This window comes from Cnephaeus nilssonii (genome assembly GCF_951640355.1).
Source record: "Cnephaeus nilssonii genome assembly, chromosome: 11".
Lineage (NCBI taxonomy): Eukaryota > Metazoa > Chordata > Mammalia > Chiroptera > Vespertilionidae > Cnephaeus > Cnephaeus nilssonii.
Genome location: NC_137082.1, coordinates 44,341,088 through 44,359,968, shown reverse-complemented (window position 1 = coordinate 44,359,968; position 18,881 = coordinate 44,341,088).

Here is an 18,881-nt window from a genome sequence, read left to right as displayed (position 1 = left end):
ATAAAAAATAAAACCAATACATTAAACAAAAACAAACAAAAGCCAAAACAAAGTCCTGCTATAATTTATTTTTATTTTTATTTTTTACATGGAACAATAACAAGTCCCTTTCTCTGACCCAGGATATGTACCTCTGAACTTCTTTCTCTTCCCACAAATGCTGGACCAGAGACATAATGGCCATAATTAATATACAAATACTGCCGGTCAGCCCTCCAATGGCAGCTGTCCCCGCTGAAAAGCCCTTTCTAGCCCCATTAAATTATTTGGCTCCTTTCCTTCTCACAATGTGTAGATTACAGTTGCGTTTCCAAAAATCCTCATGAAAACACTCTTAGTCCTAGATATTAAGAAGTCAACACAATTAATCATTTTGGCAAGTTCTATTGGCCCACTTTTCAAATACTCCTGATGAAAAGAATGTCCTTCAGTTGAATAAATATCACACATCATTACTTTAAGAACTCAGGTATCAAATCAAGAGCAATCCACTCATTTTAAATCAGTGTTCTCAAATGTTAGCATGCATCAAATCACCTGGAGAAATTGCTACAACAGTTTTGACTGGGCTTCACCCCCTAGTGTTTCTGATTCAGTCAGTTTGGGATGGGGGCTGAGAATATACATTTTTAACAGGTTCCAGGTGACCCTGCTGCTGGTGTGGCAGGCATTGGAACTCACTTTGAAAATCACTGTTTCAAATCTTGCTGGCCTTCAGCCACTTTAGTGTGGTCTAGATATCTTTCTTAATGATCTCTTTTATTTCATCCTCGTAGAATATAAATGCTGATTTTAGGCTTAAGAACCAATGGATTCTGCTGTTTGCTACTTATGCTCTGTCCCATGAAAACATGTAACACTGTGCATATGGGATCCTTCTATCACTTGCCTCCTTCCCCCTCGATGTTGAGAGAAGAGCTCAGAGGATTTTAATGTCAGGTTGTTGAGATACAGAGTTACCAATAAAACTGTCAGATTGCTATTGTATCTTTTTAGTAACAAAGATTGCTATTGTATCATGTTTTCATTGTCAAAGATTGCTACGGTATCTTTTCAGCAAAGATTGCTACTGTATCTTTTTTCAGTGTCAAAATTGCTACTGTATCTGTTTTCTGATCTGCAATAGAGAATTTGAGCTTCTTATTTGGACATGTGCTAGAGATAACTTTTAAATTATGTAGAAATCACACACACACACACAAAACGAAAAAGAACAACACTGCTCAGGGTTGGAATAGGGGTTCTAGGATGTTATATTGTAATTAACACCTGGAGTGTATATGAGAAATGGTGGGGGGCATAGAATTTTTCAGAGGGGAGCACAAAGAGAGAAACAGCCCAAATTTCCATCAACAGATGAATGGGTAAACAGTGTGGTATGTACAGACAATGGAATATTACTCAGCCATAAAAAGAAGTAAAATAGTGATACATGCTACTACATGGGCAAAACTCAAAAAATATTATGATAAGTGAAAGAAGCCAGACAGAGAATGGAATCACTATTTTATGATTCCACTTACACAAAATATCCAGAATTGATAAAGCCGTAGATGCAGAACGAAGATTGGTGGTTGCCAGGGACTAGAGAGTGACTGCTTACTGGGTATGGGATTTACTCGAGAGGATTGGAAATATTTTGGAACCAGGTAGAGGGGGTATTTGTACAGCATTGTGAATGTACTAAACACTGAATTGTTCACTTTTAAATTTATTGAAGTGAAAGTCATATAATATAAAATTAATTTTCACCTCAATAAATTTTAAAAATTGAAGAGGGAAATTCATAAATATTTCCAACTTGTTTCTCTTAGGTTTTTATATGCTTCCTGTCTGCCTTTCTCATTACTTGTATCCTAAGAAAGTTTACATTTAATATAGATACTAAGCAAGGAGTGGTGCTGGATTGACCTCCCAATCTCAAGTGTTGTATCACCTTCATAAACTCACCCTAATAACCATCCTATCTAATAAAAGAGTAATATGCAAATTGACCGTACCTCTGCTATACCCACCAGCCAATCAGGAGTGAGTATGCAAATTAACCCAACCAAGATGGCTGTGGCCACGGAGCAAGCAGGAGGCTTGGGTTTCCCCGGCGATGGAGGAAGCCAAGCTTTCCGCACACCCTGGCCAGCCTAGGCCTCCACTCAAGGCTACAAAGTTTCAATTATAGAAATAAATCCCAACAAAAATGGCTGCGGCCATGGAGCAAGCAGGAGGCTTGGCTCCACTCAAGGCTACAAAGTTTCAATTATAGAAGATAAATAAATCCCAGATACCAGGGCCTCCGCTTGGGTCGCTGGGGGGGCATGGCCAGCCTGCAAACCACCACAGGCCCCTTGCCCAGGCCACCCCATGCCCCAAGGGAATCCCCACCCTGATCCAGGACACCCTTCAGGGCAAACCAGCTGGTGAACCAGGCCTGTGCACCAGGCCTCTATCCTATCTAATAAAAGGGTAATATGCAAATTGACCATCACTCCAACACACAAGATGGCTGCCCCCATGTGGTCAAAGATGGTTGACCCCATGCAGACACAAGATGGCCACCACAAGATGGCCAGCAGGGGAGGGCAGTTGGGAGGGACCAGGCCTGCAAGGGAGGGCAGTTGTGGGCGATCAGGCCAGCAGGGGAGGGCAGTTGGGAGGGACCAGGTCTGCAAGGGAGGGCAGTTGGGGGCAATCAAGACTGCAGGGGAGGGCAGTTAGAGGTGACCAGGCCGGCAGAGGAGGGAAGTTGGGGGCAACCAGGCTTGCAGGGAAGGGCAGTTAGGGGTGACCAGGCCTGCAGGGGAGGGCAGTTAGGGGCAAACAGGCTGGCAGGGGAACAGTTCTGCATCAATCAGGCTGGCAGGGGAGTGGTTAGGGGGTGATCAGGCTGGCAGGCAGAAGCAGTTAGGGGCAATCAGGAAGGCAGGCAGGTGAGCAGTTGGGAGCCAGCAGTCCTGGATTGTGAGAGGGATGTCCGACTGCCCGTTTAGGCCCGATCCTATGGATCGGCAGTCGGACATCCCTTGAGGGGTCCCAGATTGGAGAGAGTGCAAGCTGGGCTGAGGGACACGCCCCCCATGCACAAATTTCGTGCACCGGGCCTCTAGTGGGAGTAATAAAGTTACTCTATGAGTCAGTGATAAAACTGGGAGTGGATCCCAGGAGGCTACCTTTTAGTCTCTTCTAAATTCCATTGCAATCTCTACATGTCCCTGAAACTCCTGACATAATTGAAGATGACTTGTCAATGATGTCATCCACTCAACCAGGAGAGAGAGCACAGTGGAGTCTTGAACATAGCTTACAGAGTGCCATGTCCTCTGGAGGTTGTGGCATTCAGAGTCAATTTTGCCCTTGGCAAAGTAGTGAGGAAACATAAAATTTGTCTGGGCTGCCCTTAACTCACTCCTTTCTATATCTTATAACCTCTCTGGGATTCTTCCCTTTAACCTGGAGACACCTCAAGAGAGCTTCTGCACCTTCGTCCCCTTATTCTTCCATCTACATCCGTATTTAGAAGAGGGATTGATGTCCTTTCTTCCCTGAGAGTGAATTTTACCTAAGTATCTCCAACTAATACTGTGGGAGATATCTCCATTCTAATACTGGACATTTCCCAGGGTTGCTGGCTGTTCTCAGGCTCTGCATGGATTGTAGATCACTGTCAAGTTTGTTTGACATCCAGGCGGCACAGAGAAGTAGTGAAATACTACTTTCAGGGCAGCCTAGCAAGTAAACTGACTCTCAACAGAATGAATTGTAGAAAATTATAAGTAAATAACAGTGATTAGGAGGCTAGCTTTAGCTTTGCCCAGAGGCCAATTGCTGGGTTTCTGTACCTAAAAAATTTTAAAAAGAACAGTAGACTCAATGGTCCCATTTGGGCTAGATCCTTTTTAACTAAAAATAGTTTCCCCTCAGGGAGTTTGTGAGTCATTTCTATATTCTCCTCCTCACACCACATGGCATCCACCTATAATAACATACTCCCACCTTATCCCTGCTCATTGAGGTCACAAAGATGGGGCACCAGCTAAGGGGCATTAAACTATAATCAAAAAGACAGTATATCTGTGTTTACAAATATTCCAGTTTTAGCCCCTCACTTTATTGGCTCAACCTTTTTTTTGCAACCTCAAAAGCGTTCATTATTATCTATTTTCAAGGAAGCATACCCATTTCTAAGTTGTTTGTTATTACCGTGTACCTCTTTCTAGGAACACAGGTGTGTCCGTGTCAGATGAGTGTTGTGGACTGCTGATCAACCAAGATGTCCCTGGAGCTTTGCCACCTGTCAGTGCCTCTTGGGGGCTCCAGCTGACTTTGAGCATCGCCCATTCCTATCTGTTAGGTCACCACCATCCACCAAAGAACAAGAAGTTGGAGAAAAGAATATTTAGGTCTGCATCTCATTCCTAATTTTCATGTGTGTTAAAGGCAGACTAATAAAATCTACAAGAAATATTGGCAAAGTAGTTGTACAAAGAGGCCTTTTCAGGGTTCTCATTCTTTCAACAGAACTTATGAACACTCTTCTGTATCTTTTCCTAACATTCTTGTTTGCTGGGTTTTTACTGAATATTTGGCACTAATTTTTAGAAATCCTCTTTGGGGGCGGGGACTACATATTTTTTCCCCTTTCTTATTTTCAATATTTATTTTTTCCATCTGGAGTTCAATCATTTGGGGGAAGTTCCTTGGTCTTTGTTTGGGAAAATTAATTTTGGGGTGGATGCCAAAGCTCTGGGTAACTTTGAAGTCCAGACAGCACCAAGTAGGTCATAGGCCCTTGGCTGCTATTTGTGCAAGTGTCAGTTACATTCAGTGCATGGGGCAGGCCCAGGAAGTCTTGGAAATTAGATTGTTCCCAGTGAGTAAATTAACTCAACAATACTGCTTTGGATTATGCTGGATGAGCATTTGTAAAGATGCTTTTCAAATTTCAAAATAGCATGGGCTAAAGAGGTAACATCATTATGTTAAAAGCTTATTTTATTTTACTTATTTATTTATTTATTTAAATTTAAATTCTTTATTGTTTAAAGTATTACATGAGTTTCCTGTTCCCCTCAGCTCCCCAGCAGCTCCCACCCCCCAGCACATGCCCACACCCCTCTCCTGTCTGTGTCCATTGGTTATGCTCATATGCATTCATACCAGTTCTTTGGTTGATCTCTTACCCCCTCACTTCCCACCTTCCCTCATAGGTTGGACAGTCTGTTCAATGCTTCTATGTCTCTGGTTCTATTTTTTTTCATCAGTTTATGTTGTTCATTATACTCCACAAATGAGTGAGATCATGTGATATTTATTGTTCTCTGACTGGCTTATTTCGCTTAGCATAATGCTCTCCAGTTCCATCCATGCTGTTGCAAATGGTAAGAATTCCTTCTTTTTTACAGCAGGGTAGTATTCCATTGTGTAGATGTACCATAGTTTTCTAATCCACTCATCTGGTGATGGGCACTTAGGCTGTTTCCAAATCTTAGCTATGGTGAATTGTGCTGCTATAAACATAGGGGTGCATATATCCTTTCTGATGGATGTTTCTGTTTTCTTGGGATATATTCCTAGAAGTGGGATGACTGGGTCAAATGGAAGTTCCACTTTTAATTTTTTTGAGGAAACTCCATACTGTTCTCCACAGTGGCTGCACCAGTCTGCATTCCCACCAGCCGTGCAAGAGGGTTCCTTTTTCTCTGCATCCTCGCCAACACTTGTTGTTTGTTGATTTGTTGATGATTGCCATTCTGACAGGTGTGAGATGGTATCTCATTGACATTCTGATTTGCATCTCTTGGATGATTAGTGACTTTGAGCATGTTTTCATATGTCTCTTGGGCTCTGTATGTCCTCTTTTAAAAAGTGTCTATTTAGGTCCTTTGCCCATTTTTTTGATTGGATTGTTTAACTTCCTTTTGTTAAGTTGTATGAGTTCCCTATAAATTTTGGAGATTAAAATCTTATGGGAGATAACATTGGCAAATATGTTCTCCCATGCAGTGGGCTTTCTTGTTGTTTTGTTGATGGTTTCTTTTGCTGTGCAGAAGCTTTTTATTTTGATGTAGTCCCAGTTGTTTATTTTCTCTTTACTTTCTATTGCCCTCGGAGCTATATCGGTGAAGATATTGCTTCGGCATATGTCTGAGATTTTGCTGCCTGTGTATTCCTCTAATATTTTTATGGTTTCCCATCTTACATTTAAGTCCTGTATCCATTTTGAGTTTACTTTTGTGTATGGTGTAAGTTGGTTGTCTAGTTTCATTTTTTTGCATGTATCTGTCCAGTTCTCCCAACACCATTTATTGAAGAGACTGTCTTTATGCTCTTCCCTCCTTTGTCAAATATTAATTGAGCATAATGGCTAGGGTTGATGTCTGGGTTCTCTGTTCTGTTCCATTGGTCTATATGTTTGTCAGTACCAGGCAGTTTTGAGAACAGTGGCTTTGTAATTTATTTTTCAATTTCAATTGACATACAATATTATATTAGTTTCAGGTATACAACAGAGTGATTAGCATTTATACCTTACAAGGAGATCACCCTGATTGAGTCTAGTCCCCACCTGACACCAACTGATGACGCTCTGTGTGTCCGGTTGAGGCCAACCCCGGAGAAGTTTACGGCAGTGCTGTTCTGGGGAAGAGCCGTAGAATCGTCAGTGTGGATGATTGATACGTGGAATTCATTAACCTGGTCTCGCCTTCACTATCTAAGCAATACAGATGCTTTTCACTGTGTTGTGCTGGCATTTTCCCGTTCATTTGGACATGGGCCGAGGTAACCCCTCCCATAAAGAACTTGAAAGGACACAGACTTGCATCATTTTTAGATGTTTGGCAAAGTGGCTCAAAAAATCTGAGCCCTTGAAGATTTCAGACTGTTGGCAACAATAGGATCTTCTGTTTCCAGGAACACTGTCAGGCTTCAGATCGCTTTGTTCTGCTGAAATTATACCAGACACCAGCAATATTTCTAAGAGGGTTTCCTAAAGGGGGTCTGAGACGGTGAGAGTGTGTGTGTGTGTGTGTGTGTGTGTGTGTGTGCATGTGTGTGTGTGTGAGAGAGAGAGAGAGAGAGAGAGAGAGAGAGAGAGAGAGAGAGAGAGAGTTGATTGCCCAGGAGGAAGATCTTAAAGGCAACGGGCATGACTTTCAGAGCATCGAAGACTGCAGTGAGAGACTTAGGTGGGCATTGGTTGAGAAGTCAGAAAAGCTTGTAGGCACAAAGAACAGCATGAACAAGGAGAAGTTAAGGAATATTGTCTAAGATACAGAGAAGGAAACAGTATTACTAAAACCAATAGGGGCTTCAGGCAACCTGCTGGGTGGTGAAGAGTTTCCTACAAAGAGAGGTTGAAGAATGTCACTTCCCAGAAGTAAGGCCATTGGCTCAGCGTGGAAAGGTGCTTCTAAGCCAGGGGCCCTGTACCATGGCACCCTGCAACCCCTGTCCCACCCCCAACCCCCGCCACTGTCAGGAGCATGTCCAAGAAGTCTGTGCAGCAAAAGATGCAGCCTGCACTCAGCAAACACCGTGTAGCTTTCCTTTAGTCCAGCTGAACCTGAAGGAAGCCCTGAGAAACCTAGATAAGCTGATTACGTTGGGCCACATTCATGATAGGCTTAAGGAATGAAAAAATAAAGGCTAAACGACTTGAAAAGATCCAGGGATGTGTTAGGGAAGCAAGAGAGCGAGGGGATCAATGCGAGATGCATCTCGCCACCAAAATACTAGAACAGGTGATGATGACAATACTGGTTCCTGATAAATAAAAGACTTTGGACAAGATGATATTGCCTTTGGTGTTATATTGTGTAATGACTACATGAATATCATTTTGATCTTTCTGTAGGGATTTAAGGACTTTCATAGAATTACCATCACAGAAAGGTGTGTTTACGAATGCCTGATTCAAAAGCCATCTTGCAACAGGCCTTGTTTCCTGTGGCCATCCTTACCACGGACAATGACGGTAAAGAATATGGATGGTTATTTGGTACAGATTGGCATGGCTGCGGTAGTGGGTGACTAAATAATGGATAAACTTGGGAATTATATGGATCCTATGGTTTCAAAAGTACATGAAGTAAAGATTTTTGAGAGGAGAAATCATTTAGAGATTATGTACCAGACCTGGTCTGCTCTAAATGGTGGCTCTTTTGGCCTAAAATCTTTCCCTAATGTGCCCTAAATGTATTGGTTCACTGATGATGGACTGTTTGGGATTAGATGTGTCTTGGGGGTGGGGGGGGAGGAGGAGGAGAAAGATGGCACAAGCTATTAGTCATTCACATGTTAGTGTGAATTAGTCTGTGCACATTTCTTTTTTCTCCTGTTATAGCTGGTATTCGTTGTACTGAGCAATAGACTGATGATCTGAAAGCCAGTGAAGAGCAACTGGGTGGCTGTGGAGCCTGGAGCACTTTGAGGGAATGAGACAAGCCTGGGTAGGATTCTGAAGTAGGAACCGGAGTGCAGCTTGAGACCCTGGAGACTAAGAACCCAGGGAGAAGGCCAAAAAAGGAGGACAGGCCCACGAAACTCCTCCAGGCCACAATGTAGTTGGAATATAGAAATGAAAGTATAGGTCTGAGGATGGGTTTCCTAAGGTCTGTACCTTAGAACATGCTAGGGTAAGAAAGTTCACTTCTGGTAAACTAGATTTAGTAGTTTCCTCGCTGCAGGACTTCTCTAAACCTCCAATGTGCTAATAAGCATCATGAATATCCAAAACTATATGGTGTCTGACAAGTTTATGTCAGCCAACATTGAAGAGTGTCTCATGGGACTAGTGTTCAATAGAAAACACTTTAGGGAATACGTTTATTGTTTATTCAAAACAACATCAACAATCTTGGGTTGTGTTTTCACCCCTAAACCTCAACTGAAAATAAAGGTGTTATGTTGGGCCATGTGTTTTTTTCTAATTATAGAGTCCACAGCCCATGAGAAATGAGAGCAGAGACCATCTGAATGAAGAGTGACCGGGCAGTAGAAGGTTGTGGACATAGCAACAAAGGCAAAATTCAGTCATTACGAAATCTTTTCAAAGCCAACCTTACTCTAAAACAGGAAACATCCATTCTTCCCATGCTCTTCGCATGCTACTCGGGTCCCTCTCCTGACCCAGAGCTCAGAGTGTTCCATCCTCCTGTTACTGATTTCCACCCTCCGCCCCAAATGCTCAGACCTGCCCAGCATGCTTCAGTCACATCCTGCCAATCTTACCTCCTAACCAGCCCTCAGATATGCCCTTCCCTCCCACTCCACCAAATTTCCCAAGTCTTGAACCTGTCTTCTGCCAGCCCTCTCCTTGGCCTTCCTGTGCCTTCTCCATCCCCATTCTAGTCCATTCTCCACACTGCAGTCTGTTTGAAACCCAAATCTAATCACATCACCCACCACCCAAGCCCCCAATTTTATGTCCTCTCACTTTTCTTACAGCATGTTCAAAACTCTTTATTGAGGGTTGAAAGGCCCTGTGTAGTCCGCTCCTCACCCACTTCTCCTGCCTCATCTCACCCGTGCTGTCCTTACTCTGCACTCCGACCACACGGGCTTTCTTCAGTCCCTCAGGCTCCCTGCCGCCACCTGCCCCAGGGCCTTGGCACATGCTGCCCTCTTTGACTTTGCCATCTTCAGCTCTCAGCTCAAGTCTCATTTTCTCAGGGGATGCTTCTCTGATCTCCCTGACTGGGTCAAATCCTCATGGCACCATGTGCCTTTTTGCTTACTACAGTTGCATTTTGTATTTATGTCTTGACTGTGTGGTTAACGCCTGTCTTCCACATTTGACTAACTAGTCATATGGTCCATTAAGGCATGCAATCTTTGCCCATCCTTACATCCCAAGTGCTTACCCTTGTGTCTGCATATGGATGCCCTGGTGCTGAGGAGCCAATCTGAGAAGGCAGCTAAGCAGACTGATAGTCTGCAGCTTGATTCTGAAGGGGTGAGCAAGGACACCTCACACCTCTTCAGAATCTGGGAGGTGAAGAGAGACTGCCTCATGACAGCCTCCCAGGTGGGAAGGGAGGCGAGAGGACCTCAGAGCGGCTCTCGTAGGCCTCCCAAGGGCACCAATAAAGCATTGGGCCAACCCAGCAGAGTCTCACCTTGGGGCCCTCAGACATATGTGCCAGGTCACTGTTTCTTACAATATGTTGACAGTGGAGGGTAAATATTTCTAGGTGGTGTGAGTGAAGATCATTTTGGCCAGTTAAGCCATTTGATCTGTAGGCAGGTTATTTCTAACCAAGACCTCTCTCCTGCTATCAATTGTCCAAAACCCTGCCTGCATTTAATTCCTCTAAGCACTTAGAGTCTCTAAAAGCTTGAATATTTATTTGTCTTTCTGCCCCATAATGGTTCTCATGACGTGGCAGTGGGCCAGCACTGTCTAATTGTAAGAATAACAATTGGGGAATCCAGGGCTGGTGCTGTTTTGGAGGTGGACAGTGGGGATGCAGTCTGCATTCCAACAACTGCTTTAAAATGAACTTTTCAAAGGTGGAGAATTGTTTAAGAGGCAGCCTCAGGGAACTTGGATGGAGCCCAGCTTCTGCCGAGACTGGGGAGAATGTGCAGCCTCGAAGACTCATGGGTCCAAGAATGACAATCCTGCCTGGCCCCTGCCTCTGGCTGAGGAGTGGAGACTCGCTGAATCTCCTTGGAAGAGATGAGGAAAATCCCTGGGGGCTGGGAGAGAGTGCAAATTGAGTTCTCTTACAGGGAACTGACTTCTCCCAGGTGATAAGCATCCCACGCTCTGATTTTAACGAGCTTGAGGGCTGGTGCTTCTTAGTAATGAGCAGACTTTAAAGGAAATGAAACCGACTCATGAGTTTTAGTTCATTTGTTGTAAAGCAGAAAGCACCCCGATTCGCCACCGGAATAGCGGCAGGTAATGTCTTGGAACCAACTGACAAGTTAAAAAAAGGATCTGGGCATCAGACGAGCTCTCCAGCCTGCTTTTGAGATGAGAGAATTTCTGTCTCTCTCCCCACACAGCAGTGTGTGGGCCCTTCTCTGACGGAGAAAGAGGTGGCTAGCTGTTGGAGGCATTGCCGTCTCCAGGTGGAGTGGAGTAAGCGCCTCCTTCCCCAGAGGGGCCCGTTCCTGTTTAAAGCCACTGAGGATGTTAGCATTTTCCCACGTGGCAGCCTTTGTGGAACTTTGCCACGAGAGGATGTTTGGGGGGAAACTCAGCAGGCATCCTCTAGCTGAGATACATATTCATGTGTGTCCAAGCGAATGCCCCATGTCTAGCATAATTAACCACAGACAGCAGGGACAGTCACTGTCACGAGTCCTCATGTTTTCTTGGGTTAATGTAAGGAGAATTGGCTTGTGGCATTGAAGGAGAACTAATACACAGGGCCTTTGAGGGCTTGGCTGAATTTAATGGGACCTCTGTCTCCGGAATGCCAGAGATAGAACCGATCACCATGGAACTAGTCAAGTTGAATCATTGCAGGCCGCTTATCTCGAGGGAACTTTAACCAGCATGCAGGAGCCCTGGGCCTCTGGTAAGACCACCATCCTTCTGGCATCCAGGGATCCCTGGTGAGTGACATTCCAATGATGCTTCGGGGTGGCTGACGGGGAAATAATGGAGATGGAATTATATTTGAGAAAACTTAAGACATGATGACAGGAATTGGAAATTCAAGCCCAAGGCTCTAAAATGCTTCTTCGGCCATGCATTTGCTAAGTGACCTTGCCTTTCGTTTTTGTCACCTATGAAATGGGAAAATCATTCCGCTCTGGCTTTCAAAGGTGCGATAAGGACTAACAAACGAAAATAATCTAAATCATGTTTGCAAATATAAAACTCCGATAGAAATAAAGTTTAGTTTGCTTGGCCCTGCGTAGCCTGTGACCAGAATTAACGTGGACAGAAACCCATTATACTTACTAGGCAGTGGATAAAAATGAGTAGCATTTCCTTCCCGTTCGGATTTTAACCTGGGACTTTATGAGAGAAAACCCCTGACTGAGCACAGGCAAGGACAGTTATTTGGAGGGGAAAGATCATCCTGAGACTCACGCCCGGTGCCGGCACTCTGAAGGCACACCCCAGGTTCTGGAGACGGTGGCCTGGTCTCGGGGAGTGCAGAGGCTGCTTTCCTTTGCTGCTGGGCTGTAGTCCGGGGACAAAAACAAAACACACGATTATTTCCCTCAGGTCTCAGAGACGTTGCAGGGGATCTTGCCAATAGAAGGGAACTTGTGGGAAAAAATCTTTCTGTTCCCTTTTATTTTATTTTTTTAAATATATTTTTGAATTGATTTCAGAGAGGAAGGGGTAGGAGAGATTGAAACATCAATGATGACAGAGTTCATTGATCAGGTACCTCCTGCACTCCCCCTACTGGGGATCGAGCCCACAACCCAGGCAGGTGCCCTGTCTGGGAATTGAACTGCGACCTCCTGGTTCATACATCAACGCTCAACCTCTGAGCCACCCCGGTCGGGCACTCTGCTCGCGTTTAAAAATGTCACTGCATGAGAGTGAAAATCATAATGGGGCTTCTCCTGCAATATAGCTTTGCTTCTAAGTTTGGCAAAGGACATCTTCTAATTTATCTCTTTTCTGCTTAAGCATCCCAATCCCAATGCCTAATGGGCTGATAGCATCCTCGTATGTTATTTATGCATAAATGGAAACTCAATCACTGAGAACGCAAATCTAATCGGAGCCCATGAGTCACTGCCCTGGGGTGGCGGGATTGATAGGAGAAGCACCAGGGATGTGAGCTGAGGTCTGATTCCTCCTAAGGATCAGACTCAGCCCTAGGGTTTTTGCATTCCTCTTCAGCTTCAGGTCCCATCACGCTCAGTGACTCATGACTGGGGCACCAATTAGCACATGGATATTATGATTAATGAAGGAAAATGCTTTGAATAAAACAGACAGCAATGTGGGTGGGCTACTCTCCAGGAGCCGCTGCAGAGTCAGAAACAGTGAGTGGCCTGCAGGTCAGACTGCACCAGGCTGGGCATTTATTTCTAAATGGAAATGGTGAGAGGGACAGGGGTGCAGGGAGATGCCAAACAATACCTGTCAACTTGATGGCAACCACCCTTCAATATATTTGTCACAAGGAGAAAAAATACTGTTGGACTGGGTGAGCATATGGAGAAGGTGCACCTTGGCTGTCTCCCAGCATTTCTATACAGTAGAGGGCAAATATGGGCCACGTGAACAGTAGGACAGCCACCCTACTGTGAGGGGCAACAAGTGATAGTGGGCCATAGTGGGCTATTCAGTGAGGGGAGGGGCAGGAAATGGGGCCCCACGTTTGTCCTTAGCAGTAGAGAGTGGTCTTCTTAGTCCCACCTTTAGAGCTCATGTGTGTAGCTAGTGGGTTTTAAAAACATTAAAAAGTTGAATCATAAGTTATATAGAGTCTCAATCCATTAAGGCTGCTATAACAAAATACTACAGACTGGGTAGCGTGTAAACAACAGAAATTTATGGCTGACAGTTCTGGAGGCTGGGAAGTTTAAGATTAAGGCTCTCTGAGTTCATAGCCATCCCCTTCTCGATGTGTCCTCACAGGGTAAAAGGTCACGGGGTCGCCATGGAGTCTTTTTTTTTTTTAAAGTGCACTAATCCCCTTCATGAGAGCCCCACCCATAGGACCTAATCACCTCTCAAATGCCCCACCTCTTAATACCATCATTTTCTGGGGTTAGGATTTCAACATATGAATTTGGAGGGAGCACAACATTCAGACCATAGCATGCAGTAAAGTTACATACAGTAAAACTTGAATTTTTGCATATTCACATGCCTGTGTAAACAACCATGTCTTTTTAAAAAAACATATATTTATTGATTTCAGAGAGGGAGAGGGAGAGAGAGAGAAATATTAATGAAGAGAGAGAATCATTGATTAGCGCCTCCTGCATGCCCCCCACTGGGGATTGAGCCTGCGACCAGGGCATGTGCCCTGACTAGGAATTGAACTATAACCTCCTGGTTCATAGGTTGATGCTCAACCACTGAGCCACACCAGCTGAGCTAAACAAACTATTTCTTTTACCCCAGGACTCCTGGTCAATGGCACCACTCAGAGGCAACCACTCCCTGATTTCTGTCACCATACATTAATTTTACCTGTTCTTGAACTTCCTATGAATGGAATCTTAACCATGTACCTTGTGTGTCTGCCTTTTTCACTCAACATTACGTCTTTGAGAGTCGTCCTTGTTGGAGGCATTGGTTGGTAGCCATTTGAAAGACATGCTTTTTCCTACCTTTGGTACTTATTTCACTTTTGTTGAGGTTGCTGTTAAGTGTCAAGAGGACAGTTGTCATTATAAGAAAATTCTGTAAACTAGAAAAGAAGTTCTGTATACAAATTTCTTTTTAAAAAAAATATATTTTATTGATTTTTTTACAGAGAGGAAGTGGGAGGGATAGAGAGTTAGAAACATCGATGAGAGAGAAACATCGATCCGCTGCCTCCTGCACACCCCCCACTGGGGATATGCCCACAACTAAGGTACATGTCCTTGACCGGAATCGAACCTGGGACCCTCCAGTCCGCAGGCCGACGCTCTATCCACTGAGCCAAACCGGTTAGGGCTCTGTATACAAATTTCTGACAGTGGGGTGCAAGGGACACAGCAATCCCGTGACACGCCAGCAACGAAGCAAACGCTGCAGTTGCCTGCCTTTTACTGCGTGAGCCGCTCTGCTTCCTGCCGCGCCGTCAACATTCCCCCCGCCCTGCGGAGGTGGCCTTTTGTTCCCAAAGAGCCACGGAGCTGCTATTGGCTAAATCACAGGGTGGTTCAGGCTGTGATTGAAACTTAGGAGGCAGCGTTCAATGTCACCTTTGATGGTCTGAAACTGCACCCAGGTAGGCTGGAGCCCCTCTGTAATAGACAGCACACGGAGGCTCATTTTGGGATTGTGTGCTCACAGGGTCTGGCCGCAGCTGACTGATGCTATTAAAGTTTAAGGACCCCTCTGAGGAGGATGTTTGGCTCCACAGAGCAGTGTTCTCTGGGAGACTGTGACCTGGTGACCTCACACAATTGAATCTCTCATTTCATAGAGAATCTGAAGCTTCTCACCATGGAGCTGACCAAGAATAGCAGCGCGGTTTTTTCCTTTTCTGCTTTAGCACATCCCAGGGGGTCAGGGGCTGGGCTTCCTGAGCAGAACTGGGACAAGACCCTAGGGAATGCCACGGGATGAAGGATGCACAGGGTGGAGTTTACAGATGCCGCTCAATGAGACACGTGGCGACCAGAAGCAAAGTGCACCAAGAGTCCCCTTGCATTTGGTAACACACACACACAGATCTTCTTTTGGATAAACCTTCCCTGCAAACCACCTACCTAATAGCGGATTAGCCCTCAACTGAGGTGACCCATGTGCTGATTTGCAGCGACCCTCCAGCCTGTGGCTCTGGTGCCTCTGGGAGGGGAGGAGGCAGCAGCCGGGCAGCCCCCCCTCCTGATCACATGGCCATGCACCCTCATGAGCAAATGCTCTGAACCACAGAGGAGGCCTCAGCCATGGGAGTGCCTAGTTAGTAGAGCGTGGTGATTTTCTTCGAGTTTTTGATAAACCAGCAGACAAAAGCATTTAGAAAAAAGAAATGAGCCTGGCCAGTGTGACTCAGTGGTTGAGCATCAACCTATGAACCTGGAGATCATGGTTTGATTGCTAGTCAGGGCGTATGCCCGGGTTGTGGACTCAATCCTCAGTAGGGGGCATGCAGGAGGCAGCCGATCAATGATTCTCTCTAATCATTGATGTTTCTATCTCCTCTTCCTTTCTCTCTGAAATCAATACAAATATATATATACTAGGAGCCCGTTGCACTAAGTTTCGTGCAATAGACTTTTCCTTCACCTGGCTGCCGGCACCAGTTTTCCGCCAACAGCAGTTTTCCTCTGGCCGCCCGCCGATCAGAGCGCCTCCCACCAGCACGATCAGCCACCTCGAGAGGAACTCCCGATCGGGCGGGTGGCCAGAGGAAAACTGCTGCTGGTGGAAAACTGGTGCCAGCAGCCACGCAATCGGCCACCCCGAGTTCCGCCACCAGCGTCTTCCGCAGCGCCGGCCTAAGCAGCGCCGGCCGTTTAAGCCGGCGGGAGGAGCGGGGGTGGGGACTCGCGAGTCCCCGCCCCCCTGCTCCTACCGCCAGCCAATCGGCCACCCTGAGTCCCGCCCCCACCCCTCCAGCCAGCCCAATCGTGGGCATAGCGGAGTGATGGTAATTAGCATATTACCATTTTATTAGGTATGATGATGATATACAACATAATGAGAAAAAGACAGCACACGAGCCACCTCAGAGGGCGAATTAGCTATTAGGTAGGTGGTTTGTAGGGAAGGTCTATGCAAAGAGGTGAAGGGACTCAGACTTCAAAAGCACTGACCCTCCAAGCAAAGAACCAAATAAAGGAAGAAAACCACAGGATTACAAGTCAGTCAAATTCACTTTCTTTTGCTCATGGTGGAGACTCATTTTTTCACATGATCATCATAGCCACACTGTGATCATCATATCCATACTGGCATTTTGAAGGTCAGGCAGAAGATTATACAGGGGTGGGCAAAGGTAGGTTTACAGATGTAAGTACCCAAAACACCAAATTTATTCTTATATTATTATTTATTCTTGTATTACACATTTTTCCATATTAATAACCCTAAACCTACTTTTGCCCACCCCTGTATTTGTTCAGGGAGTTCAGGTTTGTGGGAATTGCTCAAGCTTTTATTATCTTGTGGACCAGACATAGACAGAGTGACCTGTTATTTTGGGTTTATCTCAGGGTGCAAATTCTTTTTCTTTTCCTGACTGTGGTCTTTCATAGCCTTAATCACGATGGAGGGAGAGCAAAGTAGCAGTTTTGCTTCCGGAGTCTCTCCTTTGTCCAAGTTCCTGCCCCTCAGGTGCGGATTCAGACACTCAAGGTGCTCAGTGATTTTCTGACTCAGTATCATTAAAATGATGTTTTATTTTATTTGATGAGTTTTATTTTCATAGCAGTAAAAGATGGTTAATATGCAACAACCCTTTTGTAGATTCAAAGAAAACAACAACACAGAACAACATGATATTAAGGCTTAAGAGTTACTTCTATCTGGACACCTAGTAAAGCCCCTAGGGGTATAAATTCTATGTCTTCTTAGTATTTTATTTTCCTTGTCAGTTTGTCCATTGAGGTCATAAACTTAGAATGATCACATTCACTTCTACCAGGCTTTTCCCTCAGTACCTTTAACTTTTGGGTCTAAGTATTGTTCTGGGTTCTCCAGAGAAACAGAATCAATAGGAGCATCAACCAATAGGATGGATAAAAAAAAATAGATAGATAGATAGATAGATAGATAGACAGATAATAAGTAAGTGATAGATTAGCTAGCTAGTTAGATGATAGATTAGATAGTTAGGTAATAGATGAAATTGATAATGGATAGATGATAGGTTAAATAGATAGGTAATAAATAGGTGATAGAAGATAGATAGATAGTGAGTGAGAGAGAGAGAGAGAGAGGGAGAGAGAGAGAGATGAAGGTGATAGATAGATGATAGTTAATAAGGAATTAGGCAACATGATTATAGAGGCTGGTAAGTTCCATGATCTGCAAGATGGAGATCAGAGAAAACTAATGGTGTTGGAGTCTGAAGTTCTGAGAACCAGGAGCACTAATGCCTGAGGGCAGAAGACTGCTGTCCCAGCTCAGTCAGACAGGGAAAGGGAAAATCCAGGCCCTCGGCAGACGGGATGAGGCCCACCCACGTGGGGGAGAGCCAGCGGCTTTACTCAGCCCAGTCTCATCTGGAAACGCCCTCACAGACACCAAGAAATAGTGCTTACCAAAGATCTGGGCACCCTGGGACCCAGACGTGACATGGACCATCACAGTTTATCAGGGTCTCCTGTTTCCCGGGCGAGCCCTTGTTTGTCAATGTCCAAGGCCTGCCTGTGAGGCCACGGTTCCATAGCCACAGAGCAGGTTGAGAGCTGATGGTGAGAAGACACTGAAGGCCTTGTTCCCCATGTGAAAGCGTAGTCCTTGGACTGTCTTACCCAATTAGATGAGATCTCTGGCGTGATCCTGGTATAGGTTTGATTAGACTTATCTAATTGTATTCTGGTTGGAGAAAGAACACATTCTTTTTTTTTTAAGAACACATTCAATGAACCTATGCAAATAATACCATGGTTACAGGGAGTGCAGGAGCTTAGTAAAGGCACTTTGAATCATATTTTACCATTATTGACATTGTTTTATTTTATACTTTTTATAGAATCATTATTCTTAAGTTTTCCCTCATGGTTTATTAATTTACAATCTACGTAAGTTCTTTCATAGGATTCCCCCCACCCCCGAACCTGAGGGTTCAGTTGAAACAATGTATCGTTGAAAGAGTGTTTCATACCAGTGTAACAAGTGTGACCTGTTAAATTGAAGGTCAGAGCTGAATTAAGAAAAGTTTTCCTCACATGTGCCCGTAAAATAGAACACTGGCCACAGTTAAATCAGTTCATTCCATTCATTTAGTTCTAGGGAATTCAGTTATGTTTTGTTGACCTAAGACTAAACAGTTTATTTCCATGATGTTGTTTACTTTTGGAGGGGAAAGTTCTGGGAATCCTGATTGAGGGTCTCACAGAATGTGGTGAAGGTGTCATCTTACAGTGGGAAGCATGTGCCCCTGAGTCTAGTCCTCATGGTTTTACTGCTCACTGCCTCAGTTCTTTGCTGAACTCTGTGGATGTTTTGGTTTTTTTTCTAGAGGACTCAATTTCTCATCTATTCTTGTTGCAGGGACATTTAGGTTGGTGTACAGAAAATGCTTGAGGACAAGATTCAAGGGCTTATTTATTGTAATAACCAACAA